The following is a 13345-nucleotide window of genomic DNA, read 5'->3' on the forward strand; positions in this document are numbered from 1 at the left end:
CACTGTGCCTACATGCACATCTGTCTTTGCATAGCCCATCACCCGTATGTGCAAGCAGGATCCCTCATTTCTGACCCCTTGAATCCGATTTCTTCCTTCTTTCCAAATTCTGTTAGCACTCACATCTTCCCAGGCTTTATAATAGATCTCCTTTGGCTATATACAATGCTATATACAATTCACAATCTCCTTGGCATCTGTATATATTTCTGTAATTAACCTCCATGCGTTTGTATTACTCTGTAACCTCTGTCTTTGGTTTTGCATGTGTACTGTTTCCTTATAGAGAGTATGGAAATTATTCAGCCTTGTGAATCACAAGAGTGGTAAAAGAGTATCAAATGAAATAGTTCATGTAGAAGTACTTTGTAAACTACCAAGTTTTATTCAAACACAGTGTTGGAATCCCTGTGGTGTGGCTGAAAAAGCCAAGGATTTGGACTTAGAAGTTTGACTTGGAAGAGTTAAGTTCCCTTACTAACTCTGTGTTTTACCAGTTATTTTGTTTTAAGCAAATTTAATCTTTTCTGAATTCCAGTAACCTTACCAATAGAATGGCCAGAAGATGCCTTACAGGGTAAAGGGGGTTTTTGAAGATCAAATAAATTCACATAAATAAAAAACTTTTTACAAACTTTAAAGCACTGTATATACGTGTATACTGAGTAATGACAAGGGGAGTACTTAGCTAATAAATGTTGACATGTTGACATAATGACCAAGACAGGCTGACTCAAAAAGACTGTAAGACGGAGAGTACACACCATCAGGGCACAAGCAGTGCCGCCTCATAGGTGCCGGGTCGTAGCGGACGCAAGCAGCTTCAGTGACATCAACACACTGGATGTCTCTGACTTGTAGAAGGAAATAGGACTCCAGGTAGATATTAATACAATTTTAAAAACTCATCTAAAAACAGTAATTCTTTTAAAATAATTCACTATATTTAATTATGAGAGACTGTTTGAAATGGCAAGCACTGGTTTAGGTCCTGAAGACACACTGGTGAAGACAGATCAATTCCTTGTAATCAGGGATCTTACATTCCAATGGGAGATATCATAAATGAAAGAACTATAACAACATAAACAAATAAACAAAATAACTACAGGTTATAGTAAGTGCTATGAAGATAGTAGTGTGGGCTGGGGTGACAGAGCACTATAGATGGCACACTCTGTAAAGCCATCAAGAAGGAGATGACATTCAAACTGAGGTTGGAGGCTGAAGTAGGGGGCTACAGGAAAGAGCAGGCCAGACAGAGAGAGGAGGGAGGGCAAAGGCCCAGAGGCAGAGAGGGCTGGCTGTGATAAGAGGCCTACGTGGTTGGAGCCTAGTGATTACACACAAGTCTGGAGCCAGATCATGCAAAGCCTGGGAGGCCTTGGTGACAAGTTTGGATTTTCCTCTATGTGCAGTGGGGCTAAAGGGGTTTACATATTATTGAAATTATGTTTTCTAAATCACAGTGGTATCATAATATAATATCCTGGGTCACTTCACAAAGCTTAGCATGATTTGGTTCAAAATATAAGTTTAAAAGAAAAGAACTAGGCATTTTTACATTTGGCCATCCTCCATATGGGTGGTGTGCATGAGTAGGTGCTGCCATAGGTTCTACCTGTTTTTATTCTTACCTTTCTTGTGAAATTTGTATTCTTCACATTCCAAATATTACAGAACAGACCCAGGGTGGGGGGGGGGGTGAACGATATACTGTTACCGAAAGGACCCCGTCTTTCTCTCTGGGCACCCCCCCAACATACTAGGTTCGCCTTGCCCACCACCAGAGGAAAGACCTCTCTCAATGCCAGAGACTGGTGAAAAGGAAAGAAATTATTTATTTAAAAGTTACACAGACTTAGAGTAGTGACTTAATGTCTTCATTAAAATACTAAAGTTCTTTAGAATACCCACAAACGCACACAGTCCTTCCTTCCCCCTCTGCCCAAGTCTAGGGTACCGTATCTCAGAAAAAGTAGAAGTCCATGGTTCAGGCTCCCAGCACCATCAGCTGTGTTGCCACCATGGGGTCCCCACTCTGCCAAAGCAATGTGGTCCTTTCTTCCTGGTATGGCTGCCGAACCTGGGATTAAATCCCAGACCAGTCTTCCTCTGCGGCCCCATTTCCGACTCCTCCTACAATCAGTTACACCTGCCAGCATTCCCGTATCCTTCCAGCTTTACTGGGCTGCCATAGTAAATCTGGGCAGGTGTGGCCCCATGGCATGGAGCCAATCTTCTCCAAGCTCTCACCCAGGTGCTATAACCAGGGGTGTTGCTACCCAGTTACATCCTGTGTTGAAGTCACTCCCATCTCCCTGGCTCAAAGCCTGGCCACAGCTATTTAACATATCCATGAAACCAGTTAAAGGTTATAGATATGTTAAATGACCAAGCCAGAGGTTAGCTGCACAGCTGTGTTGCTGTACAAAACAGCTCTCAATGGCCCTGCTCCATCTGTCCCTTCCCCCAGCTCAGGCTTGTGGGGGTGAGGACATCCTATATATATTTTTCTAATATTTCCTGGACACCTTGAGTTCTGGACCCCCATTACAAATCCCTATTTAGGGCCCTCCTCTTGGCTGCACCCTGTTACACAAATGCAAGCTACTTGTCAGTTGTCAAGAAGGCAGACAGGCCACGTTCAGGCATCCTTCAAAATGGATTCTTAAGACTATACAGTTATAAGGAAGGAGACTGTTGATGTACTGATACAAAGTGGTCCCTAAAATACTTGTAAGTTAAGAGGAAAACCCCCGCACACAATGAAGGCATGCTATCATTACTGACTTACTTGTATGCATCAAGTATTCTGGGACATATAAGAAACTGATAACATGCGTCACACCTGTGAGTAGCTGGGAATAGAGAGGGAGAGAATTCTTAATGTCTACCTTTTTATATTTTTTAATATTTTAAACAATGCAAATGTATTACCTATTCATTAAAATCCTAATTTTTTCAGTACAAATCCTTATCTTAAGGGAAATCACAATATTCCAGAATTGGTGAGAAGGAATTTGTATTCCTGAGTAAACCTAAATTTATCCCATATAATTAAAAGGAGGTTTAAGATCAAGACCTATGTTGTCCAATACAGTAGTCACGAACCGCATGTCTATTTAACTTTAAATTAATTTAAATAAATCAAATTTAAAATTCAGTTCACTAGCTGCATTTCAAGTGCTCAACAGCCATTCAATTAGCTGTATGTGATTAATGGCTTACCCTATTGGACAGCAAAGGTATAGAACATGTCCCCATCATGGAAAGTTCTATCAGCCAGCCTGCTATAGTCTTATGCAAAATACAACCAGGGTTATGAACTAGCTTTAAAACTTAGCTGATCAATTCATAGAGACTTGGGAATACAAAAACTCAAATAAATTTCAAACTAATTTTCCCAAGATGACACACTAGAATGGTACTTTGAGGAGCAATCAAAACTCCCAGCATTAGATTTCTAAGGCAGTTAAGGATATGATTTTGTCACTACAAAAATGTCAGTTTGCCCTTGTATAGACACTGGCAGTTATGCATGAAGAGTTAAGAATTATTCTTCTAAATGTAAGCTTAGATTAAGTAAAACTAACATCCTTGATATTTACTGAATTTGATATTCTGCACAGACTCAATGAGTCAAACAGTACTAACACGATAAGTGTGAGTAATGAGATTCTGTAACATTCAGCATCTTTAGTATAATTTGTCAACTTTTCTCATTTTTCCTACAATTATAAACTTTCTACAAACTAACACATTTCAACTAACCATAGTCATTGTTTCCCTTTTGATAATCAAATTGACAGAATTTAGCCAGTTGTTGTCCCCTTAAACTGGCTTCTGTGTTCTCCCATGCAACACCATTATTTTTTAAAGCATTCTTGCTTTCTGGCCTAAAATGTTCCAAGACTCACCTGTACGTTCCCAGACCCAGACATGAATCAGCCATTTTTCTAAAGCATGTTGTTTCCTTTAAGTGAAAAATAATATTTGACCCCATAACTTTGGTATTAGGAGTGCATATCATCAGGTTTGTGATGATGGAGTATTATTGTTCCTTGGCCAGTTCATTGAACAATGCTAGAAAAGACATATTTTAGTAAATGTTATTGGTTTATAATATTATTTCCAACTTAGTTCTCACATTACAGTATGTTACTTCTACTTTAAATTATTTATGCAAATTATAACTATAGTTCCCTTTTTAATAATTCAATGAAACACAATTATTACACTAAATAAAAATGTTGGATTCTTAACAAAGTTAGAAAAATCACTCATTTCTTTTATCTGATAATAAAAGCATAAAATATTAATACAAATATTAATACTCATAGTGGAACTACTACATAACATTCAAACTTTTCATTGCTTTTCTCTTAGAATGCATCTCACTAAGGATGTCCAGCCGGTTGTTTCACTGCTCATAATAAGTCTTCGTTTTGCATGCTTCCATAATAGTTATAGGCATATGGTTTGATCCTCTTGTCTTTGTCCATGTAAGAGCATCAGCAGACAGACAATGGACACTTCCGAGTTCTTGGATGTAGTGGCTTTCAGCTTCTCACTTTTATCCTTGAGAAACTAGGATTTTGTTTTTCAAATGCAAATTATGTCATCAACAGTTAAATGGAAGATAGGTTATCTTACATTGTCTTTAAAAATAGAATTTTGTACAGGAAGAAATGGACAACATTCTAAAATTATTAGTAAAAAGGCAATGATAATTGGGTAAACCTTAAGTAATTCTAAGAGATTAAAAGTAGGCTTTAGAGGACTTCTAGTTAACATGGAGGCACAGGTAAACACGCTTCGCTTCCTCGTGCAACCACAGAAAGAATCACAACTAGACCTCAAAACAAATAACACCCAGAACCGTCAGAAAATCCAGCTATATGGAAGTATGACAACTAAGGATTTAAAGAGGCCACATTCTCTCAGATGGGCAGGAGGGGCAGGGACGAGATATGGCACAGAGAGGTGGAGGCAGTAATGGGAGGTCCCACATTCACGTGTGGTGGATAAAAATCGGGAGGGAAACCTTGGGAGCAAGCAATCCCAGCCCCAGGCCAGACCACAGAGCCCAGGGAGCCAGCTCCAGGAAGATAAATCCCCACAACTTCTGGCTGTAAAAATCAGTGTGGGGTTGGGGCAGTAGAAGAAACTGCTGATCTTCAGAAGAGTCTGCTTAAAGGGCCTGCATGGACTTAGAGTGTATGCAGACCCACCCTCTCTGGGATTCAGCACCAGGGCAATAATTGGAAGGGCGCCAGTCACATACAGGGAGTAAGTGAAGTGACTGGAAACAGGGTGAGTGCTAGGCAAACCTCCAGAAGCCAGGCAGTGGCATTGTCCCCTCTTATAATCTTCCCCCCACATACATCCACAAAGCAGTGAAGCAGGTTGCCCCACCCTGGCAATTACCTAAGGCTCTGCCCCACACAATTTACAGTTCCCTTTTCTACAATAGGCCACGCTACTAAGACAGGGAGTCAAAGCAGCTCTACCTAACACACAGAAACAAACACAGGGAGACCGCCAACTTGAGGAGACAAAGAAACATGTCTCGAATAAAAGAAAGAACAAAACCCCAGAAAAAGAAGTAAATGAAAGAACCGCAGAGTTCAAAACACTGTTGATCAGGATGCTCAAAGAACTCATTGAGTATGGCAACAACATAAAAAAGACGAGGAAGAAATAAAGGTTACACGAAGTGAAATAAAGAAATATCTATTGGGAACCAACCGTGGAGGGGATGAAGCTGGGATTCAAATCAATGACTTGGAACATAAGGAAGAAATAAGCATTCAACCAAAACAGCAAGAAGAAAAAAGAATTTTAAAACAATGAGAATAGTATAAGGAGCCTCTGGGACACCTCCAGACATACCAACATCTGAATCACAGGGGTGCCAGAAGAAGAGGAAAAGCAAGAAATTGAAAACTTATTTGAACAAAATAATGAAAGAAAACTTCCCTACTTTGGCGAAGGAAATAGACATACAAGTCCAGGAAGCACAGAGTCCCAAATGAGTTGGACCCAAAGAGGACCACAGCAAGACACATCATAATTAAAATGCCAAAGGTTAAAGATAAGTAGAGAATCTTAAGAGAGAGAAGCAGAGTGTTACCTACAAAGGAGTTCTCATAAGACCGTCAGCTGATTTCTCAAAAGAAACTTTGCAGGCAAGAAGGGACTGGCAAGAAGTGTTCAAAGTGATGAAAAGCAAGGACCTACAACCTAGATTACTCTATGCAGCAAAGCTATCATTTAGAATTGAAGGGCAAATAAAGTGCTTCCCCTACAAGGTAAAGGTAAAGGAGTTTATCATCACCAAGCCATTATTACATGAAATGTTAAAGGGACTTATTTAAGAAAAAGAAGATCAAAACTAGGAACATTAAAATAGCAATGAATTTACAACTATTAATAACTGAATCAAGAAAAACAAACTAAGCAAACAAGCAGAACAGGAACAGAATCATAGATATGGAGATCATTTAGAGGGCTATCAGCTGGGAAGGGGAAGGGGAAGAATGGAGGAATAGGTGCAGGGATTTTTTTTTTATTTTAATTTTTATTGTTATTCAATTACAGTTGTGTGCCTTTTCTCCCCATCCCTCCACCCCACTCCAGCTGAACCCCCCTCCCTCCCCTAGATGCATGGATTAAGAAGACTAATTGGTAGGTACAAAATAGACAGGGGGATATTAAGACTAATACAGGAAAGGTAGGTCACTTATGACTCATGAGAGCCATTGCAGTTCTCTATTGGGCCTAACCCAGAGGAGAGCACCATCACTGAGTAACGTTGCTAGTGGGCCTGGACCTGGAGTCTCACTGTGTGCTGACCTTTTCTAGGTCAACTTGCTAAGTGGTGGATGTTATTAAATCAGGAAATTCAGCCTGATTGCTCCTCTCATGCCCCTAGCCACAAACGCCCAAAGCTGAGTTCAATTTACCTGCTTTTTGTACCCAGAGCACCTAGTGCTCACCATGCTACTATACCACTCATTGTAATGTATTGTAATTATTGCTAATCATGTCTGTCACCTCATTAGACTGTTCGTCCTTTGTGTAATATTTTACCATTACAGAGGCCTCCAGAAAGCATACCCCTTCAGTTAGGAGTTGCAATATTCCTTCATTGTGCACATCAGATAGGCCTCTTAATGTTAGACTTAAATACCTCATGAAACCAGACAACTCTGATTTATTTTACATAATAAAGTATATTATAAATTACTCTAGGTAATCCTAAAGAGAAGTAACTTAAAATTATTTGTAAGGCCCTGGCTGCTGTGGCTTAGTGGATTGAGCACTGGCCTGCGAACCAAAGTGTTACTGGTTCAATTCCCAGTCAGGGCACACGCCGGGGCTGCAGACCAGGTCCCCAGTGGGGGGCACTCAAGAGGCAACAACACATTGATGTTTCTCTCCCTCTCTTTCTCCCTTCCTTCCCCTTTCTCTAAAAACAAATAAAATCTTTAAAAAATTATTTGTAAGTTATTTATAAATGTCTAGATTTAGAGAACTTTGCAATCCATTCACTATGATTAAAAGAAAATCTACACAGAGGTGAATTCAGTGGTATTAATGTCATTATACATTCTTTAAGGTAGAGATTCTCTTCTCCATTTCTGTATCTGCAGTGTTCCAAGCTTCTCCAAGGTTCTATCACTCAGTAAATATATATTAAAAGAAGGAAGTACATATGTGTGTGTTTGTGTGTGTGTGTATCTCCCTTTTTAATCACCAGCCCAGGATAGTTGCCCTTTAGTCACCTACCAGAGACCTCACTTTGAAAGTGATTTCAATCTACCTTAAAAAAAAAAAATCCCACTGAGCCCTGACTGGCGTGGCTCAGTTAGTTGGGCCTCATTCCACAAAGTGAAAGGCTGTTGGGTTTGATGCCTTGTCAGGGCACAAGCCTAGGTTGCAGATTCAGTCCCTGGTCGAGGTGCAACCAAGAGACAACGGATCCTTATTTCTCCATCACATCGATGTTTCTCTCCCTCTCTAAAAAAATAAAACACACACACATCTTCCTTATCCTTACCTCTATGACATTCCTGATATTATTTCCTCCACCTTACAATGCCTTTTCCTCTCATTATTTCAAGTACTGCCCCACTTAATTCCCAGATGAAAGACCTCATCTTTTAAACTTGCATTGCCTGTGTTTGAATCAATTTTTCAACATCTTAAGCCTTAGTTTCCTCATTTACAATATTGTAGTTTCACAACCGATAGGGTGGTGATAAGGAGGCATGTTGATGCTCAATAAGCATTAGTTCTTAATGTTAATTAAATTTCTTCTATCTTAAATGTATTTTTGTTATTCTTTATACCTTACATACTTAGGTTATTTGTGCCTCAGGAACCATGGTCCTAGAGTATAACCCATTTCAAAGTTCTCACATTGACCCCTCCACACATAATTCATACCCTAGAAAGGCAATTGATTTAAATTAGGTGTTTCTTTTTGTTATCCATCCAATGTTTACCTTGTCTCAATGTTGCCATTGCATTTTTCTATCCTCCAAGTTAATTTACAACAGTAACAGTTGTATTTTTTTCATGCCTATATGTGTATGTACTTGTATCTGTTTTCATGTTTCTATGTGTATGTATTCGTATCTATTTACTACTTTTGCTATGAATTTGAATTTAGAATCTGCCAAATCAATGTGTAGTTGTATTTACAGAAATGAGTTAATAAATGGTAGCTCTGTACACGATGTAACGTTAGTTTACACATGGTATCTTATTCAGGTCTCACAATAATCCTATTTGGTAGATAGTGGTATGCCTGTTACAGTACACCTATATACCTCTAGTACTCCCTATTGTTGTTGTACCAAACATACTGGTTTTACACAGATGGCTATGTCATTAGAAGAGCACTTTATTAAAAATCCAACTGTTCTGAGATTTCTCCGAGTTTCTTACTGTCTTCTACAACAAAGCCTTTAATTACGCTTTTCTTCTAAAATAGTTTCTGTTTATGACCCTAAGTAGGTCTCCGTTTCAGGATCTTCTTACTTGGCAGTCATTTTCTCAGCACTAATGTTGTTACATCATCTGATACACAATGTCAGAACCAATTTAAAACTTTTATAAATTCCTTTCTTTGTTCTTGGTTGGTACGAGGAAAATATGTAATACATATAAAAGAAACCATAAAATATGAAGGGGACTCTTATATAGACAATCCTTCTGATCACGGGCATGACAAATTACAAATGTGTATAGGTGTTGTGTTCCTCACCAACCCATAAATCTAATGAAGCAAATAGCTAATCTTAAACATTGTATAGTTTGGAGTCTTATCATGGACATTGTTTAGTATTTTTCTATTTAAGAATCTACGTAAAGTGTTTCCCCTCAGTTGGGAAGGGACTGCTATATTCTCTTATGATCCATCCATCTCAGATGTATCTCTCAGCTGACCTAAAGCCCAGTCAACTTTGTCATACATTACATGAAACACTATAGTCTGGCTATATTCTGAATATATCCTGGATATAGCTTGAAAATTATTTATAAATCTCTAGTGAAGTTCAAGTGAATAAGTTCTCTAGAAAACTCGACCTTTTATTTGCTAAAACAGGTTAATTGAATGGTGTTAATGTCATTAGACATTCTTAGCCACCCACAGTGAGATGCTGCACATAAAAAGACATTATTCTGTCCTACAGCTTCGAGATCTAAAATTAGATATACACAGACAAGCCAGATAAACACAGACAGCACATTTTTTAAGACCAAAAAGAAATGATCAGAAAAATGAGCGTAGTGAATCAAAAAGCTAAAAGGAATTGACAAATATTATATCTTCTGACTTTTATTTGTAGTCTTAACTACCTCTATCGGAAGCTATCATACTGCTGAAGTCAAAGAGTGAGACTGATAGCCTCTGAAGGGTGACAGAACATTGATAGGATTGCCATGGTACAGTGTTCTCAGCTTTGGAGGTCCAGAAACTCCTTTTACCAGCGATCCTTCTTTGTCCCTCCTTGCCTGACTCTGGGCACTAGAAGTCTACTACTTCCCAGCACAGCACTGGAACAAGCCAGCATGTTAGGAAACACTCCTTCCAATTGCCTGTGGAGTTTAGAAGGAGAGCACTGCGACAGTCTGCCAAGCAGTCTGGACTTAAACACAGGGGGCCCTTGGTGCCTGTGTGAATAAGGCTGAGATCTCTCAATTAACCCCAATCCTTGGGTGGTCAGTCCACAAGCCTGGTTGGCCTTTTCCCTGACGTTAGATTTAAACAACAAACAAACAACAACAACAAAAACACCTGCAATGTGCCAGGCTTCGTTCTCAGTGGCAGGAATACAGATAAACGGAACACAGACTCCATTTTAGAGCTTACAAGTTATTTTGGGAGACAGCTCATAAGCAGCCTATTTTAAAGTAATGTGGTAAACATGGTGGCAGAGGGATGGTCAAGGCAAAGCTCAAAGGAAGAGTATCCAGCCCAATCTGGTGGTTAGGAAGGGTGACTAGGAGATGGGGAATAGTCTGAGAACTGGGCAGTACCAGGAGACTTGTAGCCCAGAAACCAAGAGAGTGTATTAAAAAAAGGGAGGGAGGAAAACAGGGTCAGCTTCTGTGGATACCGAGGAAAGTCCCCTGGATATGTCCAATAGAAGAGAAATCACTGATGACTGTCGAAAGGGTAGCTTGAGTAGAGGTGGGAGGAAATGGACAATAGAGGGGTTGAGGAATTCAGGGGAGACAAGAAGTGGAAATGACAAGTTTGACTGTGAAAAAGAGTAAATTAGAGAATATGCCACTAGGGAGAGTCTGTTTTTTGTTCTGATTTTTGATCAGAAAAGTTTCTAATCTGGGAGAAGTGAGCTGGTTGGAGATAAAGAGGTGACTTGATTGGTGGACCAAGGGAACAGGTTCTCGGTTCCAGCTGCAGATCCCACTTGTTTCCAACTCAGACGGGCTCCAACTGCTCCCGACTCAACAGCAGCCTCCCCTCGGGATGGACTTTGCTTTAGTCTCCCTAGTACACACTCAACTGCACCTCCCTAAAACGTGACCCGCGCCCTGAATGGCAAGAACCACGGCTGCGTAAGAGTCCTGATGACCAGTTTCCTTCCGAAGGACACGCTAACCTACGAGAACTGATGTATCTGTCTAGTGACGAGAATAATTCTCTCCACCATTTCTTGAGTCAGGGTGCCCTGGAAGCTCAGCTGTTGATGGGATTTACCAATTGGGAAGCTGCTCGTTCAAAGTGGATTCCTAACAAAGCGGTCTTTGGAGAGTCAGTCAATCCTACTCTGGTGACACCTCCGGAAGCCCCTCCTAGTGACTGGAGTGCTCAGAGCCACCCAGGCAGTGCTGGCCAAACTCCTGCTCTCTGACAGAACGTTCTAGATTCCAAGCAAACCATTTTTTTACTTTGTTATTGACAACCAAGCTCTAGTGAGGTCCACCAGAAACTGCACCCTCACCTTCCTCTACCAGCAGTGCATGTAGCCCCCTGGAGAGATAACCCTGGTAATCATGCGGGTTTCCATGGTTTTAACTCTGTGTCATTTGACTTACAAGTTACTGGAGGCGGTCTCCCTTCACCTCTTCATTGAGCACAACTCTTCCTTTACCCTTGCTTGGTTTTTCATGTTGTCTCTGCTCAGTAATTTAACGGAAGTCTTACTTTCTCTTACAGTACAATGGAATGTGTCCCCTCCTCTCTCTCTCGGAGAAAACCGGGACAGCGTCTAAGAGGAGACAGTCAAGGCTGCGATGCCGCGCCTGGGTGTCCGGCACGCGGACTCCAGGGCTCGGGTCTGTCATTGCCCGAGGGGCCGGGAATTCGTCCAGCCCGTCGCCCCTTCCTCTTTCACCCGCGCGCTCTGTAAAGATGCCGTTCGCCGTATTCAACCAGAGCTCTGCCCCATCGCGGGGTGACTCGTCAGGCCGTACAAGTGTCTCCTTCAGGCACAGTCCTGAGATTTTTGCCCTTTTCGCCTAATGAATCACATGAGGCAACATGTTTCCCAGAAATATCTTCTTCTTCCTAGCAAGACAGGGGTAAAAGAGCACTGACACAGTTTTAATCGGAGGAGAACACAGTGCCCAGCCCGCACCTTCCCATTTCTTCGCACGCCCCGGAGGTCACGGAGGTCAAGAACCCCCGGCAGCTCGGGCCGTTCCCTCCCCAGCAAAACACACGACCACTCGCTCCACGTCCCACACAGGACCGCGGCAGGAACAGACGGGAGAATGTTGACGCAAGTCCTTCAGAAACTATTAACTACCACTTGAAAGTGGGAATTCGTATGTTGACATAGTCATTCCTGTTCACCGGCATTTTCTACGGCCATCAACTCATTAAATTTACCAGTCCTATTAAAGGCCACAGCTAATGGACGAAACTGTTTAAACCGTGGGCACACTGCGTTTGAAACTATTCTAAATGGTTGCACGTCTGTGGTGCCATTAACACTGTGACGGACTCATACTTTAAGGAAAAACATTTATTTTTCTCGAGTCCTGTCTTCTGCCTCAAAGGAAATTTCCGGTGGAAATAGTACGAATCAATGATTCCAGCCTAGCCTCTTAAATTCACAGGGATCACTTTACTTTAAAAGGGGAAGCGGAAAAGACCCCTGAACAGCTTTCCCAAATTAAAGCCACTGCCCGACGACAGAATCCCGTGAAGAGGCTGAGAAAATCTAAGGCGAGGAAGCCGAAGGACGAGGGCCCACGAACCCCTCCCTCCCCCCACTCTACTGCACGCACCGCGGGGCTGGCAGCCGGGGTTCAGCGCCAGGACGGTTGGGGGCCGCCAGGACCCGCGGCCAGTTGGGGTCGGCGGGCGCCGCGGCCGTTGGGGACTCCAGTTCCCAGCAGGCACCGCTCCTGCGGCCGACGCGCGGGGCGGTGCTGCCCGCTGGGAGTCGTAGTACGGTCCGGGTAGGAGAAGGGGAAAGCCAGCCTTGGCTCCTTTCACGCACGTTTCGGATACCGGGCCTGGATGGGATCACGCCAGCCCACTCAGGCCCGGCGTTCCTCAGGGGCGGGGGCGAGCGAAGTCGGGCTGGCTGCGGCGGGAAGAGGCCCGGGCTACCGTGCACGTGTAGGGTGGTTAGTGCCGAGGAACCCGGAAGCCCTACGCACCGCCCACCGCGGTGTTGACGGGTTAACGCTTCTCACGGGTGGATGTCGGGGCGGGGTGTGTGAAAGGCGGGGCCGTCCCACCCGACTACTCTGAGAGCCGCTGGCGAGTAGACCCTCCCCTCCCCCAAGGGCCCCCACGCAGCGCGGGCCCCGCCCCCCCGGCCGCTGCGCGTGCGCAGAATCCCCATCCCTC

General features: G+C 42.5%; 1 long non-coding RNA gene across 1 annotated transcript; it reads right to left on the reverse strand.

Annotated features, from left to right (window-relative positions):
- Positions 1 to 1330: 1330 nt before the first annotated feature.
- Positions 1331 to 13219, reverse strand: LOC123480917 (uncharacterized). Its single transcript, XR_006657063.3, has 4 exons — positions 12775 to 13219; positions 11578 to 12049; positions 3921 to 4086; positions 1331 to 2861 (listed from the first exon to the last, which is right to left on the reverse strand). It is a non-coding gene; the product is annotated as an uncharacterized lncRNA (long non-coding RNA).
- Positions 13220 to 13345: the final 126 nt, after the last annotated feature.

This window comes from Desmodus rotundus, chromosome 8 (assembly GCF_022682495.2).
Source record: "Desmodus rotundus isolate HL8 chromosome 8, HLdesRot8A.1, whole genome shotgun sequence".
Taxonomy (NCBI): domain Eukaryota; kingdom Metazoa; phylum Chordata; class Mammalia; order Chiroptera; family Phyllostomidae; genus Desmodus; species Desmodus rotundus.